General features: G+C 41.0%; 1 long non-coding RNA gene across 1 annotated transcript; it reads right to left on the minus strand.

Annotated features, from left to right (window-relative positions):
* Nucleotides 1-1,472: 1,472 nt before the first annotated feature.
* On the minus strand, nt 1,473-19,638 carry LOC116588365. The gene is made up of 3 exons (XR_004284914.1): nt 19,563-19,638; nt 9,409-9,412; nt 1,473-1,485 (listed from the first exon to the last, which is right to left on the minus strand). It is a non-coding gene; the product is annotated as an uncharacterized LOC116588365 (long non-coding RNA).
* Nucleotides 19,639-20,708: the final 1,070 nt, after the last annotated feature.

The following is a 20,708-nucleotide window of genomic DNA, read 5'->3' on the forward strand; positions in this document are numbered from 1 at the left end:
TGGGCATTGGCCATAATTCAGCTTCAAAGTCTTTCACTGACGCTTCATAGTATTAGACCATCGTGTTAAACTATATTAGATGCTGTGATTGTACTAATATATCCTAGAACCAAACTAATTAAATGCCTTTTGATTTGAGCAAATGGGGAACAGTTAAAGAATCTAGATTCTAATTTGCTTTTAAAGTTAATGGAGTCTTAGACTGGTAGGACACAAATGTGTTGAAGGAGAAGCTTAGCAGGGACAGAGAGCAAAGACTCCCACCCTCCACCAAACTACTTTCTTTGTCAGAGAGGAACACTTGTTAATTATGAAATACTCATAAATCTGCCTCAACTTAAGTGCCCAAGAGCCGAGGATAATGGAATGAAAAACAATTTAAATCACATTATGTAGCAAGGAACTGAATAATGTATTTTTGTACTATCTCAGTGCATTTCATTACTTTAAGGCCACAGATTTGCTCCTGCAACTTGAAATGGCAGAAAGAAAACACACTTTTAGGTTATGTTGCTTTCTGTGATTCATGGGTTCTCAGCAGTAAACAGAATGTTTGCTTCAGAGGACATTTCCTTTTTGATGCCTGCTCCCAATTTATGGCTTGTTTTATTGAAAGACTTTGAAAATATTGAATCTGCTAGAAATACAGTTATCCCTGAGTTTTATCAGAAATTTTAGAAGAATTTTTTTAAAAAAATCCAAACCATATCTTAAAGATAAAATAAAAACACAATAACAAAATTAGTATAGTTTTGAAATACCTTGCTTCCAAGGGTATGATATTGTTATTTAACCTTTTCTGGCTACTATTAAAATCCACGTGAAGAAAAATAACAAAATTTTACTTTGGTACATTTTTTCTAACTCTTAAATTTTAAAGTAGAATTATGATACTAATCAATCAGGTGTACAGGCCCCACTAAAAGTACTCCCACTATCTGAGAGAAAATGAATAAGTCACTCAGGTCAGAGAAAAACTACACTTTTGAGTAGAACTATCTCATCCTCACTGATATGAAAGAACTCCCTGAATATGATTAATAACTATCGAAGTTCCTGCACAATTAGGAATTATTGCACGTAAGAGTCATGGACTTTTATAGCTGAAAGCATCCATAAAAATAATTTAGTCCAATCTCCTCATTTTTCACAAATGGAGTCACTAAAGCACAGAGAAAATGAAAGACTTAGCAAAGGTCATGCTGCTAGAAGCAGGATCAAATTCCACACCTTCTAACTTCAGTTGGAGTGAAATTAAAAAGACGTTAATTAAGTTCCATTGCAAGCAATATTGTTGATGAAATGTTTGGAAGAAATGAAAATTGCTGAATAACTTTATTTGAAATATTTTATAACACATGTTCGAGTGGGAAGAAAACTACTAATAGTATGGGCAAAATGATAAGAAAGTATACATTTTAAAGAGGCATGTAAATTCTGGAATGGTGCTTGTCCATGGTATTTGCCATCCCTGGGGCATAAGAACTTTTGATTTAAAGATCCAAATACAAAATCTGAATCTTGAGTAGAGTGGGGAGTTGGACAGTTGACCCACATATAAAGTGGCAGCTTACAAAGGTTGATGATCTCAGTAATCAGAGAAAATAGAAAATTATCCCCATGTGAAGGGAGAGAGTTAGCAATTTATCTCAAATATCTAGCAAATTTATCTCAAATTTATCTCAAATTTGGCTGAGTGACACAGGTGTCCCCCAGAAGATCCCTAACATTCAGACAGGTGCGAACAGGAATGCATACTTCAAGTGTGGTAAAAGTACATCTGAAAAATCAGTTACAAGTGATCACGGGATCTGGCACAAACACACAACCACCTCCAATCTAAGCCTTACACCATTTCTGCAAATGAAATCAAAGAAGTAAGCAAAGGAAGAAAGAAATCTTCATGAGAGATACATAGAAGAGAACAAGGGGAGAAAACACAACCTGGAGACTTCAGGTATTGAAATAATTAGATACAGAGTAAGTTCTGTATCTGATGATTCTGGATCTGACTATTTTTTGTGTTAAAAAATATATTACACACCTGTCAGAATGGCAAAAACAACAGCACAAGAAACAACAGGTGTTGGCGCAGATATAGAGAAAAAGGAACAGTTGTGTACTGTTGGTGGGAATGCAAACTGGTGTAGCCACTGTGGAAGACAGTATGGAAGTTCCTCAAAAAGTTAAAAATAGAACTACCTTATGATCCAGCAATCACACTACTTGGTATTTACTCAAAGAATATAAGAACCCTAATTCAAAGGATACATGCACCACTATGTTTATTGCAGCATTATTTACAATAGCCAAGATTTGGTAGCAGCCCAAGAGTCCACTGATTGATGAATGGAGAAAGAAGTGGTATATATTTATAATGGAATATGATTTCATATAATGGAATATGATTCAGCCATAAAAAATAATGAAATCTTGCTTTTTGCAACATGAGTGGAGCTAGAGAGTATAATGCTAAGTGAAATAAGTTAGAGAAAGACAAATATTATATGGTTTCACTCAATTGTGGAATTTAAGAAACAAAGCAAATGGGCAAAGGGAGGGGCAAAGAGAGAGAGAGAGAGAGAAATCAAGAAACTGATTCTTAACTATAGAGAAAAAACTGGTAGTTACCAGAGGGGAAATGGGGGTGGGGTGGGTGAAATAGGTGATGGGGATGAAGGAGCACACTTGTGATGAGCACAAGGTGCTGTATGGAAGTGTGGAATCACTATATTGTACTCCGGAATCTAATATAACACTGAATGTTAACTAACTGGAATTAAGGTTAAAAAATTAAAAGGTATATATATCAAATCATGAATAACTAGGCCAATATGAAAAAATATACAAACAGGACTAGAAATATAGTGCTTGAAGTTAAAATTCAATGGACTCAAAGAAACAATGCAAAAATGAAATTAAGAAAAAAGGTCATATTTGCAATAGCAAAAGAAAAAATACTTAGTAATAAATTTAATAAAAGAAGCATAAAATTTTTATTCTGAAAACTATAAAAGATTGCTTAAAGAAGTTAAAGAAGACCTGAATAAGTGGAAAGATGTCCCATGTACATGGTTCAGAAGACAAAGTTGTTAAGATGGCAATATTCCCCAAACTGATCTACAGACTCAACACAATTATCATTATGGCTGGCTTCTTTGTAGGAATTAATAATATGATCCTAAATTTGGTAGGTACATTCAAGGAACCTAGAATAGGCCAGGAAAAAAAAGAACAACATTGGAGAAATCTCATTTTCTGATTTCAAACTTATTACAAAGCTATATTAATAAAGATGGTGGGACTACCATAAGGATGGGCACAGAGATCAATGGACTAAAGAGTCCAGAAAGTGGAAACCAATAAGCGAATAAGTGGAAACCCAAATGTCTATCACTGATGAGTGAATAAATAAAATGGGTTATATCCATACAATGGAAAATTACTCAGCACTCATAGGATGATGCACTGATATGTGCTATGACATGGGTGGCTTCTGAAAAACAAGATGCTAATGAAGGAAGCCAATAACAGAAGACCATATTGTATGATTCTATTCTTATGAAATATTTACAACAGGAAAACTTACAGAAAGTAGATCAGTCATTGCCTAGGACTAGGGATGGAGAGATTGAAGGAAATAGGAAATGATTGCTAATGGATATGGGCTCATTTGGGGGGATGATAAAAATGTTATAAAATCAATGGTGGTTGCAAACTCTAAAGATACATAAACCATTGGACTGTACACTCTAACTAGGTGAATTTTACAGTATGCAACTTATTTATCGATAAAGTTGTTTTAAAAATCCAGTGGATGTGGAAAGGCAAAGAAGATCCAGCTCCAGGCGGGCTGAAGGAAGCACATGCCACTCTCTGTCCTGTGCTAAATGCCACTGAAACAACTACACAAAGAATTCATTTGAGGACTCCAAAAAGTAAAGGGTGCCAGGTGGATTGGAGAAAAACACAGAATTCAGGGTATTACCATCTAACAGTTTATAACTTTTTTTCTGCTGGTACCTTCCAGCCTGAATGCAATGCAGCATGAAACCCATAATCGGGAACTGAGCCTCAGAAGGAGAACTCCAGGAGAAAACTTTTAATTCTGTCTCAGAGGGCAGAAGGAGTACAGCCATATTTATTTATTTTTCTTCGCTTCATTCACTCATGCTCACTTCCCAAACTGACAATTAAGGTGGCATACATCTAAGATGGATGTGAATAGAAAAGAACTTTGAAGATAGAGCTGCCTTTGGATCTCACCCATTAGAGGCAGATTGGACCTTGTCACCTGAACCTAACCAAGTCAACCGCCTACTACCACAAAAATGGCCACACTCTCCATAGGATTTAAGTGAGACCCAAAATCTTGTAAGATAATATTAAAATGTCCAGGGCACAACCTGAAGTTGCTCAGTATATGAAGAACCAGGACACTTTCAGCTTTCATAGGAAAGGAGAATCAACAGATGCCAATGCTAGGATGACACAGATGTTGGAAGGATGTGACAAGGACTTGAGTAGCTACCAAGCAAATATTTTAGCCAGCAATTATGAACATTCTGGAAACAAATGGAAACATAGAAAGCCTCAGCAAAGAAACAAAAGATATAAAGAAGAAACAAGCTGAACTTTTAAAAATGAAAACATAACTAAGATCAAGAACAAGGCAAGGATGTACACTCTTGCCATTCCTATTGACCATGGTACTGGAAGTCCACCAGCGCAATAAGACAAAATATGGACAGATAGACAGAAGATAGATAGACAGATAGATAGATATGCAGAATACTCATTAGAAATGAAGAAATAAAACCATCCCTAACTGCAGAAAGCATGATTACCTACATACAAAAAAACTCCAATGAATCTACAAAAACACTTCTAATACTAATACGGGAGATCAGCAAGTCACAGGATAGGATACAAGGTCAACACACACAACTGAATCATATTTCTGTTGAATCTGTTGGGCCCAATGTGTCGAAAACTTTTTTAGAGTGTCATTTACAGCATGCCTGGATAGCTTAGTCGGTTAAGCATCTGCCTTCAGCTCAGGTCTTGATCTCAGGGTCTTCGGATCCAGTCCCATGTCTGGCTTCTTGCTCAGCGGGGAGCCTGCTTCTCCCTCTGCCTGCTGCTTCCCCTCCTTGTGCTTCTCTCCCTCTTTCTGTCTCTCTGACAAATAAGTAAACAAAATCTTTAAAAATAAGTAAATAAAGTGCCATTTACAATAGCTCCAAAAAACAAAAAGAAAACTTTAGCCATAGATCTAGCAAAACTGACACAGAATCTGCTCGCTGATTACCACAAAACATGGGGTAAACATGACTTCATCACAGAAGAGATACAAATGGAAATTTGGCACATAAAAACTTATTCAACCTCATTAGTGATTAAGGACATGCAAATTAAAGTAAAAAGGAGGTAGCATCACACACCTACTGGAATGGCTATAATTACAGATGACTGACAGCTCTGAGTGCTGACGAAGATGGGGACCAGCTGAACTCTCTCCACATTTCTAAGGAAAATGCCAAATATCACAGCCACTTTGGAAAACAAGTAGGTAGTTTTTTTTAAACATTCAGCGTACCCTTATTATACACCCCAGCAATGCCAAGTGAAATGCTGGAAAGCACTGTTCTAGAAGACCTACACAAATGCGCAATCAAACCACCAGATGCTACCGAATAAGGACAGGTAACCAAGAAAACTCCAGTCTTACTGTGGAGGAAGAACCCACAGGCTGACTTTGCAACTCATTCTCATTGAGTCATTTTCTTCCCAGAGATGCTTCTGTGCTACAACGATGACATGAACATTGGCAATTTTTGATTATTGAGATTTTGTAAATTATCCCATCACGTTTCCACTTTACAACTCCATTTCTTGTCAGTACCGCTACCTGAACACTTCTAGGTGAACAGATTAAGTCCCCAAAATTTGAGAACTAGTCTACAAGGAGTAATCCACTGGCCTCCAAGGTCACCTTGAATATCAGAGCTCTTTAATCCATTGTATTTGGGGCTGATGAACTTTTCTCAATACCAGAACATTTACGATTGTTTTTAAAAGAGGGAGGCTTCATATTTTGAAGCAGATGAGTTTGGAGGTTGGGGGGGTATACCTCTTTGGAGGAGTGGTTCAGGCCCACAAAGATTTAAAAACAACAGAAACCCTTGATTCATTGTTTTGTTTGGAACCGTGAATAATATTGAGAAGGACTTTTCCTTAATCACTTGTTCCCCCTGGGCTTCAGTTTCCTTAACTGCCTTTTGGGTTTGTACTATAATTCCACTGAAGTCTGCCCAACTGTAATGAGTTTAATGGATGGTGCACCATCCCAGGCACCTTTCTCAGATGGTGGGAATCTCAGTGCCGTGATTTCCCAGCTCGAGGAGAATGTTGGTGGCTGCAGCTTGTATGGGGGGCCTGGGTTCCTTCCACAACACTTCTCAGACCTGAGGATCCCCCAGGTCTGTGTTTATAACGCAGATTTCCCAGCTGCTCAGCCAGATATTTTGATTTTGTAAGGCTTGAATTGAGCCCAAGAATTGCACTTAAAACAAACATTCCAGGTCATTCTGATGCAGATGATCTGTTTGGAATACACTAAACTATCAAGGTTAGTAAAAACACAGACTGTATTAATGTAGTGCTGATGAGTCACTGGACCATGTCACTGTGTCCTCTGGAGAAAAAGAAACAAAGCAAGCTTCTATGCAAGGAACTTAAATCTAAATTATTTTTTTGAAAAGGAGTTTCAGGGGAAGAGTTTAGATAAAGAAAAGTTGTTTTCTCTAAATAGATTTTCCTTACCTTGCTTTTTTTTTTTTTAAGATTTTATTTATTTGACAGAGAGAGAGAGATCACAAGCAGGCAGAGAGAGAGAGAGAGAGAGAGAGGGAAGCGGGCTACCCACTGAGCAGAGAGCCTAATGAGGGGCTCACTCCCAGGATCCTGAGATCATGACCTGAGCTGAAGGCAGAAGGTTAACCCACTGAGCCACCCAGGCGCCCCTGCCTTTTTTTTTTTTTTTTTTCTTTCTAAAGGTTTATTTACTTATTTGAGAGAGAGAGAGAGAGCGTGAGCAGGAGGGGCAGAAGGAGAGGGAAAATCTCATGGGTCTCCATCTCCTAATGATCCTATTAACGCTGAGATCAGGACCGGAGCCTAAACCAAGAGTCTGAAGCTAAACCCACTGCGCCATCATACAGGCTCCTCTCCCCTTTTAATCTTCAAGAAGGGCTTCCCCAAACCGGAAGTTGAGTGTCCTAGGCTCAGCCCACTGCTCTGTTTGATAAGATCCAGATGTAACTCGTTTATGTTGTTGTGGAGACTTTCTGAAGAGCAGGAGTAGGCATGAAAATTCCAGGGAAAAATAATATGATTCAAAGGAAAGAAGAAACAGAGAAATTAGAAAGAAGATAGTAGGTATAGTTTGTCCCTAATCCAGAAACCAGAGAGATTTCCATTGGGCGAGGTGAAGCGGATCAGCTCATTCTAAATTCAGGAGCTGTAATTTCTCTTGAGATGAAATGTCAGGAGACAATGGTGATGTCGTGGCGATGAAATGGGTACAAATCCAGTGGGTGTAGGTCTACTTGGACATTTGCAGACTCTAGTCTGGAGCAATTCCCCAACCTGTCTGAGTTCCGTTTTCCTCAGCCCTGAAATGGTGTTAAAGCAATTCACATTGTGGGTTTGTTGTAAAACTTAAGTGAGATAACGCATACAAAAGCTCATTGTGAAGTTGAAAGCTTATCAAAATTAGGAAACCATTATTTATATGAAGTAATTTGCCATTGACCCCAGATGAAATAATCAGATTATATATCCTTATATGAAACTTTGAAATCCCAAGTTCTGGAACCTATGAGGAGACTGGTTTTGCTCCATGTACATGTGAGATTGTAGACAGCAAACAAGGGAATAGATAAACTGGGAATCTTCCAGAAATGGGCTTTTGTTGTTGTTGGGGAAAAATATTTGAAAATTTCTCTTAGAAGCAATATGAAAGTCATCCAAAAAAAAAAAATCACGCTTATTATATTACTAAGTGAGTGCCAAGAGTTTCTGGAAAGCAATCAAACAAAGCTACCCATTCAGAGCCCACTGTGCCAGAGAGGTTGGGTTTAATTTAATGAGTTTAATGGACAGTTCTACATCCTAGTCACCTTTCTCAGAAAGCCTGAATCTCAGCGCAGAGATCTCTGAGTGCTTATTCTGAAAAACACAATTTCTATTTGACCTCAGGATGTCTTCATTTTATGAAGCTTTTTATAGCTATCACTGAATATAGTGTCTGACCAGCATTTTTATTATTGAGAGAAAAGCTTCTGGTCTATGATTCATTCAGACAACTCTTGACAATTCAGTGTAGAATTAACTACAAAAACTACACGTAAGCATTGTGGTGCTGCAGAGCCCGATCTCAATACTGAAGTCCGAGGATGCAAAGGTTCAGATCCAGTGAAAAGATCAAGGGATTCAAGAACAATCGTGGGGGCGTAGGAGGGTATAGACAAGGGTGTGCTGGGGCCAGGCATGGTAATGGGTAGAATACTCACTTGTTGTACCTCTTTCCTGGAGTAATTAGTAACTGAACCCCTTTCAATATCAGAAGCAATTATGCAAAAAATTATGGGTCACTTTATGGATAGATCAAGTTGAAATTGTGAGTTTCCTCTGTCTGCTGTGATAAATGCAATAGGCTGAGCCTATCCCAACTGTGTTTTTGGTTTTTTTTTTCACCCCTGGTTTTTGGCCCTTTATGGATTTTGAGTGGATGCAATTCAGCCCATAACAACTGGAAGCAAAATGTTTAAAATTTTTTTTTTCAGAATCCACACACTATAGTCTAATTTCAAAATGAGCTCTGAGGGGACAAAGTTTAAGCCTTAGAAAGTTAGGCGCTTTTTTTTTTCTATTTTTTAAAATGTTTGTTTTGGGTTGAGAAAAATCTATCAAATGGTTTCATTTTTTGTTGAAACCAAGTGGCAAATAGAGATCACACCAGGGGGAAATAAGATACACGTTTAATTAACAATTTTCATTTCTACTAATTATAGGTCTATCAGTGTCATTCTAATTTAAACTGGCAATCCGTCCTCACTAATGATTTCTTAATGATCCTGAAACCAGGAGGCTGTGTCAGTACTCTAGAGCGGGTGTCTGTTCCTCAGGGGCACATCTCCCAGGCACTGGGTACATCTGGGGTGCGGGGTGCTGGGAGTTCATGTGGAGGACAACAGACAGCCCAGGAACTCCCAAAGGGTGGGAATCTGATATAAGTAGGTTGAATATATAAGTAAATTAAATGTGCTCAGGTTTTTGAAATTGCAAGCACATCTTGTTAATCTGAATGTCTTTCCAGTTCTTAGTTCTAATCCTTATTATCACTCATCTTTATTAAAAAAGAGTTTCTGAGCACCTAACCCTATGTGAAAGTTGTATTTTTTCAGGTTTTTATTTTTTATTGTATTTATTTGTATACTTTTAGTTTCAGATGTTGTATTCAGTAATTTATTAGTTGCATAGAATACCCAGTGCTCATCCCATCACTTTCTCTCCTTAATACCCGTTGCCCAGTTACCCCATCCCCTCACTCACTTCTCCAGCAACCCTCAGCTTGTGTCCTAGAGTGGAGAGTCTCTTATGAGATGCCTGGGTGGCTAAGTTGGTTAAGCATCTCCCTTTGGCTCAGGTCATGAACCCAGGGTTTTGGGATGGAGTCCCACCTTGGACTCTCTGCTCAGCGGGGAGTCGGCTTCTCCCTCTCCTTCCGTTAATCCCCCTTCTTGTACTCTCTCTCTCAAATAAACAGAATCTTAAAAATAAAATAAAGTGGCAAGGGGAAGTTTGAGGAGGAGCAGAACATTTACATAGAGAGAAGTTAAATGTTCCATTTCCTTCCAAACTCCCCATCCCCACTGCCGCCCAACTCCTCCCCAGAAAGGTCTAAAGGGAAAACTCCAGGTATTTAGGGAGTCTTTTCCTGCAGACTCTTGGTCCTTGAACACTGATCAAGGCCAGGTTTCACTTCCCACCTCCTGCCTTTAGGATCCCATTTTACATATCAAAGAACTGAGCCCTAAGAAGCTTCAAGAAATTAAAAGGGACAAAATAAAAGTGGTGTTCTAAAGCTATTAGTTGGGGGAAACAGGAACTACAAGAAAGCCAAACAAATATGAATAAGACCTAAAAAAGGCCTTGAAGAATATTGTCAGATTCCAGATGATTCTGATTTTTTTTTTTTAACCCTTTGGTCTATTTCATTCAAGCCCATGTGAAAATGTGGCCTCCTCATGACTACTGTTAGCAAGCCTCTGTAGATCAGACCTACACATTTATTTTTAGCCTGATTAAAGATACACTTTCTACTTCCAAAAGTGGAACTAAGCACAGACTTCTTCCTTTTTAAAATCATGAACAATGAGCCTTTACAATGAGAATGTTGACTCACAAGGCATGTGCAAAACCCAAGTGATGCCAGAGGCTGCCTTCCATCCTCCTTAGGCCTGGGGTGGGTGCGGTGGGGAGCAGAGGCTTCATTTCTCACCACTCAGGCCAGCAGGGCACACCCTGAGAGAGGTGACATAGGGGTCCTGCCAGAAGCCTGTGGAATCCAAGAAGTTGAGTCTCTGTGAATCTGGTCTAGGTCACATTCCCTCCATGGGCTCCCAGAAGCAGCCCCAATGTGGCCCTGTGCTCATCCTGCTCCCTCAGGCTTCCCCAGGGAGGAAGAGAGAGGATAGCCATAGAGCCTTCCCTTTTATGAGACTTGCCATGCATGTGTCTGTTCTCACTGAGAGCAAACCCACCAGGAACTGTTTTATGCGTAAGTAACTAGTAAACAAGACAACTTCTCCTTGACCAAACATGAGTCAGGTTCCCCTGAGCCTTCTCAACTAAGCCCTGACCTCAGGCTCTGTCCTTGGGTGGCTCAGTCCAGTCTTAGCAGGAACCCTGCTGGGCTGGTTTAGTGAAAATCCCCCAACTTCCATGTCTTACCATCTTGGCCTTCCCAGAAGTATCGGATGCAGTTAAGCATCCAACTCTTGGTTTCAGTTCAGGTTGTTATCTCAGCGTCATGAGATCAATCCCTGCATTGAGCTCCACACTCAGCTCAGAGTTTGCTTTAGAGCTCTCTCCTTCTCCTTCTGCCCCTCCTGCTCATGTGTTCTCTCTCTAAAGTAATAAATAAGTCTTAGAGAGAAAGAAAGAAAGAAAGAAAGAAAGAAAGAAAGAAAGAAAGAAAGAAAGAAAGAAAGAAAAGAAGGAAAAAAAATTCCCCTATCCTTGATGTTTCCTCTTAGTAATTTTCCATCCACTGACCACCCCCTCCCTGCCCCTTGGCTGATCCCCACTAGTCCCTGTTGTATTCAGAGTTGAGCCCTACCTTGCCCAATCTCTCCCTTGTGCAAAACTCCATTGCAGTAGCCCTTTCTTAAAGAAAGTCTTTCTTTCTGAACTTAACAAGTGTCATGAAATTCTGAACAACCACCAATCCCTTAAAAAAGTTCTGCTAAAGGTCAACCTGCACTTGTATTTCAAATATAATGGGAATGAGGTGGTCTTGTCTAGAGGGGAATCTTTCACAAGACCTCATGCACCTTTTTTTGGTTCTGCCGTCTCAATGGTGAATGTTTTCAGCATTATGGGAAAGAATTTATTTTTAAAAATGTAGTTATGATTTTTAAGACTTTACGGAAGGAAGTCTCAATGGATAGAATCATTTCTGGACTTAAGAAGTTAAATCTGCTTCTGGCAGATGTGTCATTGGGGCATATTGTCACAAGCTCCACAAACAGGGAAATGCTACAATGTATCTAGCAACTGAAGAGTGCTCAGGTTTACAGTGTGGAACTGCTTAATGTTGATTTGGGGATGGAAGCCAGGATGCCCTTGCCATGTTTCTCTGCTTGTTTGATGCTGGTTGTATTGATGAAAAATACTTTCATTGAGTTCATTATTCCTGAATAAGAAAACCTACTGTTAAAAAACAGAATTCAACTCGGTAGATTTTAAAGATATTCTTGGCTCCATTCAACAATTAATGAATTGGGCAGCATTCAGTCTAGCAGATAGAAAGGAGCTCTGAGCAACTGTACAAAATGAAAGACTTTATAGGCAGAAGAGAGAAGGAACAAGGAAGTTGAACTAGGCCAAAAAGTGGGCTGATTATTGCAAGGTTACTTTCCTTTAGGGGATGGCAGAAATCTGTCTAGCAGATTACCTAACTAATGCTGATTGGGTGATTCCTGAGTGACTGGTATAAGATTCCATTTGGGGGAGAGATGAATCTGTATTAACGTCTTGTTTTGGCGACAGAGGGCTGAGCATCAGTGAGTCCATTTTGAGTCTGTGGTCTGGATTTTAATAGTCAGGTGGCTTTGCAGCCATTAGGATCACAGCATATATCTACTTGGGGTTCTGTGTTCTGTGCTTTGGGCTTCAATATACAAGTAAAGGCTCTCAGTTTGTAGATGCAAAGAATAGGGATGATTGACATCAACTTTCAAGGTGCCCCATAGCTCATAGTTTGAGGCTGATGTTTGGATTCAGTTACTCTCATTTAATTAAATAAATTAATGGCTCTTCACTACCTGCTGCCATCCTGCATCCATTCTTCTCAAGGGATTCTGTCCTTTCTAAATGTGGTGTCCGGGTGAACTGGAAAGAAGAGGCCACAATGACCCTAGCACAGTCATGTGTTTTCCTTCCAACATAGAAGGAGCCAGGTCTGGCTGCCTGTACTGTTTAAATGCAGAAGCCAAACAGCAACACCAAATATTAAACCCAAAGAAATAAGGAGCACACACTTTCCGTACTAAAACCACCTGTCCCTTGAGAATATCTACTCAACTCCATAATCTCTGTTCCTCAGAGCAATGGGTGGTAACTTTTTTTTTTTTTTTAAGATTTTATTTTTAAGTAATTTCTACAACCAGTGTGTGGCTTGAATTTACAACCCCGAGATCAAGAGTCACAGGCTCTACTGACTGAGCCTGCCACACATCCCTGCTTGTTGGTAACTTTAATCTATTTAAATCAGCTCAAGGATATTGCTTGACATGATCTCTCTCTCTTTTTTAAAAAGATTTTTATTCATTTATTTGAAAGTCAGAGATCACAAGTAGGCAGAGAGGCAGGCAGAGAGAGAGGTGGAAGCAGGCTCCCCACTGAGCAGAGAGCCTGATGCAGGCCTTGATCCCAGGACCCTGAGATCATGACCTGAGCCACCCAGGCGCCCCTTGACATGATCTCTTACGTGTAGACTTATATACAAATTATTTCATTTTATGTATAAACTATTTTATCTTCTTTATCCTTTTGCTACATTTATTTTTCTTTAATTTTTCATTTTAGTATTTTATCTTATTTTTAAATCCTTTATTTTAATGGCAAGTTGGTATAAAAAGCACAATTTCCAAATAAAACCTATATGTCCTTCTTTCCCTGGCAGCCCTCAGTTAGCTCACCGACACCCTAGCCAGATCCCAGAATAAATCTTCCAACTCCATCTGTTGACCTTAAAGAAGTCTCTGTAGGAAAGATTTCCAGCCACAAACCCGAGTCGCTATTCCTGCAAAGCCCCATTTAGCGGCAAGCCACCACCTCCCTCCCCCCACCGTCCCTAGAACCTGAAATCTGTCAGAACCCAGTGGCTAAGTAAATCCCACAGAGGACTGGACAGGAACGCTGTGACGACAAGCACCTGTCTGGGGACAGTAGGCAGATTGTACCTCATGCCATCGACCACGGAGCCCCACAGGCTGTTCCTACAGAACAGAATGACCTTCGAGAACTGCAGCACAGAGGTATGGAAGGGCCTGTTTTTCGTCAGGAAGTCCCTGTAGACACTGAATGTATATGTACCCCTTGGTGAGGGGGTGGGGCTACAGGGATGAATAGAAGATAATGAGTATTAATGGGTATTAATAACTGGGGTCCCGCTGCAAATTTTTGAGATGAGATGTAGTTCCTCAAACCCTATTTGCTCTGTCTTGGAAAGGTGGGCACACCGTTCTTGATACTTGTTGCTGAAAATGTGCCCCCCCACCATTAGCAAGGGCACATGCATTCCCTTAGGTGTATTGGGACATTATTTAAGACGATTTTCAGGAAGGACTAGCCTGGCTTCATTTGCATAGACAATGGTAGAACACTTAAGCTGTTACAGACAGAATGGTCTAGAGATAACAGTGGAATAAAAAAGGCTGTTGCAATAAGCCAGGGGGAGGATCTGAAGGAAAGAAGGTCCCTTGGGAAAAGAGATGAAGGGGTTTGGGAAGGGACCCATAAAACAGAACCCAAAGAAACACTGCAATTAAGATTCCTAGGACTCAAAGAAACTGTTCTGCCCCTGGGCCAAAAGACAGATTGAAGTCAGAGTTTTCACCAATACAGAGAGAAGAGAAACACAGTTTCTGCTAGATAAGTTCTTGATTTGGAATTGGGGAAAGCCACTAACTCACCGTATTATTTTGAAGTGGCAGAAAAAATAATATATACAGAAGGGCAGGACTGGGGAGGATGGTACACTTTCCAGACTAAAAAAACCACACATCTTCTGGGAGAAAATTTTTGTTTTGGGGGTGATTTTTTTTCTGGAACAAAGTTATCCAACAGGTGGCAAATTTGCTGAGAAGCCCCATTATATTTTAATACCCAAAGGGATATTTTCACATCTGAGATTCTTTTTTAAAGACTCTCCTTTGGGGACGCCTGGGTGGCTCAGTTGGTTAAGCAGCTGCCTTCAGCTCTGGTCATGATCCCAGTGTCCTGGGATGAGTCCCACATCAGGCTCCTTGCTTAGCAGGGAGCCTGCTTCTCCCTCTGCCTCTTCCTGCCACTCTGTCTGCCTGTGCTCGCTCTAGCTCCAAATCTTTAAAAAAAAAAAAAAAAAAAAAAAAAAAAAAAAAAAAAAAGACTCTCCTTTTGGTTAGAGTAACTATTTGCTAAATTCACTTCATGCAAAGTTTTTGAGGTCTTGACATTTACAACAGAAGCTTATGCAATAGGAAATACTGACTCCAACCTCCTCTTTCCATTTATTTATGGTTTTATTTTGAATAAAAACTAGTCATTAATTGCTTTAAGTATAGTCCTGTGTCTGGTTCCACGAGAATGTGCGTGAAAATCCTGACAGCCTAGATCTTGCCATGAACAGCGTGGGTTCCAAATTTGGCATGTCCGCCACTGTTCAAACATGGTCATCCTCCATTAGTTACTGAGAAATTAAGAAGAATGACAAAATTCTGAACTAATTTCTCCAAAAGATGGATGGCAAGGGTCCACTGCACGAACATTCAGAAGTCTGGCCTGCAACCCTAGAGTTCTTCCAGTTTGCTTCTTTACCAAGAAATTACTTAAAAATTGGATGCAACAGGATTGAATGGACCTCAGATACCTGTGTATTTTTTTTTTAAGTCAGAAAGGCACTTCTGTTCATCTTTAAGGTTTGGAAACTACTGCTATAGTAAATGGATTTGCTAATTATTGTATCTGGCTAAAGAGATGAGCCCATGTTTTGTTTTCAGCATAGATCATAGTCACAGAGGACATTTACCATAAATCCTGCATGATTTGACAAGTGTGTCATGGACCAGAGAAAAAGCTTAAATAATTTCCCTGGGGTTATAAATATGTGAACGGCAAAACCGTAGCCAGAATTCAGTCTCTGAACTTCTAGGCTGTTTTATGAGGGAGACCTGCTGTCATTCTTTATCCCATCTCTGATACAGTCCAGCAAAACAAAAGAAAACAAAGAAACTCTTGAATGTCTTTTTAGTCTTTTTAGTTAAGTTTTACGGTACAGGAATCCTGAACATGATAAGTGAAAATAATAAAACTAAATTAAAGATAATTACAGGATGAGGCCTAAAGTCTGAAGAGACACCAAAGCTTGATAATCAACCAGAAAAATAGAAAATTTAAGTCTGATGACTGGATACAAACCCTAGCCCAGAAACAAAATGGTAATAGCTGTGTCCAGAAGGATGATGTAAAGGATGTTCACAAGTTAAGCAAATCCAATTCTATTCGAAAAAAAGAATGGCCATATTCTGTCTACTGCTAATGTGAATAACCAATGCACTAAACTCTTGGCCATTGGATATACGTATACATTTACTATGTATATGTCCTATGTACACACAGACGGAGTCTGGTAAGATTAGGGCAAAAATATTTAGAATTTTTTTTTTATTATGAAACAAAGCTAAAGTTATACAAGTGCTTTTGAAGTCTAGGGTGAGGAGCACAGAGCTGGTAGATCTGACCCTTGCTTTGAGGGTTTGGAGGTCCCGATGGAAGAGAAATTGAAGTCTCAATATTTATGAGACCAAAGAAGGGTCTTACAAAAATTGCCATCCATCTGTGGCAATGGATGGATGGAGGGAGGGATGGATGGATGGCAAAATATCTATCTGACCCAGAGTGAAAGCTCTGCTTCTGGGGGCTGCCAACGTGTCAGGGCAGGCAGAGAGATTGTCTGAAGTAATTAATGGCAGAATGAAAGAATAGAGTCTTCCGGGCCTTGCAACCACTATTCTCTGGAGTCTGGGGGATCCAGGATCAGTCCAGAAGGCTGAAGAGGAGGGCAGAGCCGTCCCTGAATTGACCAGCCTTGAGCTGGCTCCCCGGGGAGCCTCGGGTGGAGGAACAGGGAAGCAACTGTGCCGGTTTGGCCTGCTCCCAGCTGGAGGCTCAGGGGGTGAGAGTGGGGAGTGGGGGGATGAGGGATTGGGGTGGGTGGGCTCCAGGTGCTAGAAGAGGCCCCCAAACTCCTCTCTGGCGATTCTAAATGTAAAGAAAGAGAGAAAGAGAAACTTCTCTCATTCCAATGGGTTGCCTTTTAGAATGGCTAAAATCAACAACACAGGAAATAACAAATGTTGGCGAGGGTGCAGAGAAAGGGGAACCTCTTACGCTGCTGATGGGAATGCAAGCTGGTGCAGCTGCTCTGAAGAATAGTAGGGAGGTTCCTCAAAAAGTTAAAAATAGAGCTACCCTATGACCCAGCAATTGCACTGTGAGATATTTACCCAAAGGATACAAGAATAGTGTTTCAAATGGGTACCTATACCCTAAAGTTTACAGCCACATTATCAACACTAGTCAGCTTATGGAAAGCAAGTGTCCATCTATTAATGAATGGATAGAGAGGAAGTGGCACACACACACACACACACACACACACACACACATACACATACACACACACAGGTACAATAGAATATTTCTCAGCCATCAAAAAGAGTGAACTCTTGCCATTTACTAGAGTGAATGAAACTAGAGTGTACTATGTGAAGTGAAATAAGTCAGTCAGAGAAAGACAAACACCATATGATCTCACTCGTATGTGGAATTAACAACACAAAACAAATGTATATAAGGGGGGAGAAAGGCAAACCATTAAACACTCTTAATTATAGAGAACAAACAGTTGCTGGCGAGAGGTGGGTGGGGGAATGGACCCATTGGCGGATGGGCATTAAGAAGGGCACGTGATGTGATGAGCACTGGGTGTTGAGTGTAAGTGATGAATCACTAAATCCTGCTCCTGAAATTAGTATTACACTGTATGTTAACTGACTGCATTTTAAATAAAAATTCGAAAGAGGAAAAAAGGAAAAAAAAAAAAAAGGAAAGAGAAACCTAATACTGAGGAGCCAAGAAATCTGTAGAGTGGGGAGGGGGAGGAGAGCAGGTTCATAAAAGAAAAGCATTTGGGCGGGTCCGGGAAGAAAAGGGGAGGAAAAGTGCACAGTGTTGTGGGAAGGGAGGAGGCACAGTCATGGCAAATGTTGGGAGACGTTGCTGGGAATACGTTGGGTGGGGGTTGTGTTAAGAGGTGACTGCATGTATTTTAATACTGTTCTAGTCATTGTGGGTCACCTATAAGGAGCAACAAGTTTATACTTTAAAGAATAACAGGTGACTTCAAGGACTTTTTCTTTCGTATAAAATACTCACTACTAAGTACTACAAGTGTGGATGGAATCCCATGGTGAACTCAGTCCTGCTTCCCACATGCTGTTTAAACAGGTGCGTCTGGGGGCACCTGGGTGGTTCAGTGGGTTAAAGCCTCTCCCTTTGGCTCAGGTCATGGTCCCAGGGTCCTGGGATCCAGTACTGCATCAGGTTCTCTGCTCAGCAGGGAGCCTGCTTCCCTTCCTCTCTCTCTGCCTGCCTCTCTGCCTGCTTGTGATCTCTGTCTGTCAAATAAATAAATAAAATCTTTAAAACAACAACAACAACAACAAAAAAAAACCCCAGGCATGTCTGGGAGGCGAGAGAGGCCTCTGCCAGCAATTCAGTTAGCGAGAGGGACCGAGGTGCCTCCTTAGAGTGAACTCATCCTGAGTGAAGCATCCTTCACGGCCTATAGACTTGGCGCCAGGGGTCAGAGTACGTCACTTTCTGTCCTACGAGTGACCGTGATCATGATTCACAGCTGGGACCTGGGGCGAGGGCCCTGGCTCGGAACGAGGGGATGAGCCAACGGGATGACAGCTGAGGGTAGTCTTACAGAAACTTCTGAGAAGTGCTGAGTGCAAGGTGTGGCAGCTGCCAGAATGGACAGTCTCTGGGCTGCTGGTAACTTCACAGAAGCTCCCAGAGCCTTCCATGGGCAGCCTCTCCGTGAAGTCTCCTCAGTAACCAGTCAAAAGGGAAGGAACTAGGACAGACGAATGGGGGAGAGGTGGGGGTGGGGGTGGGAGCGGGCAGTGGCTCAGAGCACGTGCACACAGTTGGGCGGAATCCCAGGCAACCCTGAAACACATCTGTTGGGCTTTTTAAAAAAGGAGTTGGAGTCCTACAGTTGAAGGAAAGAACAGAAACAAAGAATGCTTTTTTCATATCCCAGAGTTCCCTGAGGCTTCTGGGACCTGCTAAGCCCGGCTGACCTAGGAAGTAGAAGAAGGAAGGTTCAGAGCACATGGATGTTGTGAAGAAGGTGGCTTTGAAGAACTGACAGACATTTGGATTAGTGGAAGGGATAAAGGAGGGATATTCAAAGCAAGAACAGCCGAACCCGGTAGTTCTCAAAATGTGGTCCCTGCGCCACCGGCAAAAGCGTCCCCTGGGAACTTGTTAAAAATGCAGAGGATTGGCCCCCCCCACCCCAAATCTACTAAACTGGAAACACTGGGAATGGGGCGTAGCGGTCTGTGTTTCAACAGGCCTTCCCAGCGATTCATACTGAAAGCCATTGGCTTACCCTAAGGCCCTCATTCCCAAATACTGGCCTGTGGTTTGACCTCCTAGACTCACCTAGAATCCTCAAAAGGCAGATTCCCGAACCATGCCACAGAGAAGCCGTAGCTCTGAAGGTTAGCGCTGAATGATTCAGACTTTTAAAAAATTTCCCAGTGATTCTGTTATTCATCAAAGTTTAGAAAGGATTATCTTCCTAAGACACCAAGGTCAAAATGAATTGAAAGATTTGACCTCATTACAGAAGGGCTCATTTAGCAAGTTGTGAAGGTGGTGTAGAGATAGTCTAAGAATAGAGGTTTAGGAGTCAGAGAGACATGGGCTTCCACCCCAGGAGGGGCACTGGGCTGCTTCATTAGGTAGAACGTGTGACTCTTGATCTTGGGGTCATGAATTCGAGCCCCACGTTGGAAGAGTTTATTTTAAAAAAACAAATAAAAGAATTCCCAGAATTATTCTAAATCTAAGCATCCTCATCTACAACATGGAAATAAAAATAAGCCTACCTCAAGGCATTGTTATAAAGATTAACTGGAGTAATGCAGATAAAGTTCTTAGCAAGTGCTTGCCATGCAGTGGTGTAAACTGTTTTTATAGTTATATAATGCTATTCTTGTAGAATGAGACTGGATATGAGGGTGAGCTCAAATTAAGGAAGACTTTGAGGGCTAGATGGAGGTTGTGAAGCCTTAGTGAGGGCTCTCTAGAGAAACACAACCAATAGAATATATTTTTGTATAAATATATATAAACATATATAAAGAGACTCATTATAAGGTATTGGCTCACGTGACTCTGGAGGCTGAGAAGTCCTAAGATCTGACGTTGGCAAGCTGGGGAGCCAGGAGACCTGGAGAGATGGTTCCAGTCCACAGTCCACATTGGAAGACCTGCAACTCAGGAGAATCAATGGTGTAAGTTCTAGTCCAAGTCTGAAAGCATGAGAACCATGAGAGCTTATGGTCTAAATTCCAGTCTGAGGACAGGAGAGACTGTCCTTTCAACTCACACAGGCAGGCAAGATTCCCCCTTCCTCAGTCTTCATTCAGCTCAGGTTTTTATTTGTCTTTATTTATTTATTTATTATTATTATTATTTTAAAGATTTTATTTATTTGACAGAGAGAGAGAGATCACAAGTAGGCAGAGAGGCAGGCAGAGAGAGAGGGGGAAGCAGGCTCCCCACTGAGCAGAGAGCCTGATACAGGGCTTGATCCCGGACCCTGGGATCATGACCTGAGGTGAAGTCAGAGGCCTAACCCAGTGAGCCACCCAGGCGCCCCCAGCTCAGGTTTTTAATTAATCTGTGGCCCACCCATCACGGTGGAGGGTGACCGGCTTGACTCTGTCCACCGGTTCAAATGTTAATCTCATCCAGAAAAACCCAGAATAATATTGGACCAAATATCTGGGCGCCCCAGAGTCCAGGGAAGCTGACACAGAAAATGAACCACTGAAGAGGCATCTGATCTGAGC

The sequence above is a fragment of the Mustela erminea genome, chromosome 4, assembly GCF_009829155.1.
Source record: "Mustela erminea isolate mMusErm1 chromosome 4, mMusErm1.Pri, whole genome shotgun sequence".
Taxonomy (NCBI): Eukaryota; Metazoa; Chordata; class Mammalia; order Carnivora; family Mustelidae; genus Mustela; species Mustela erminea.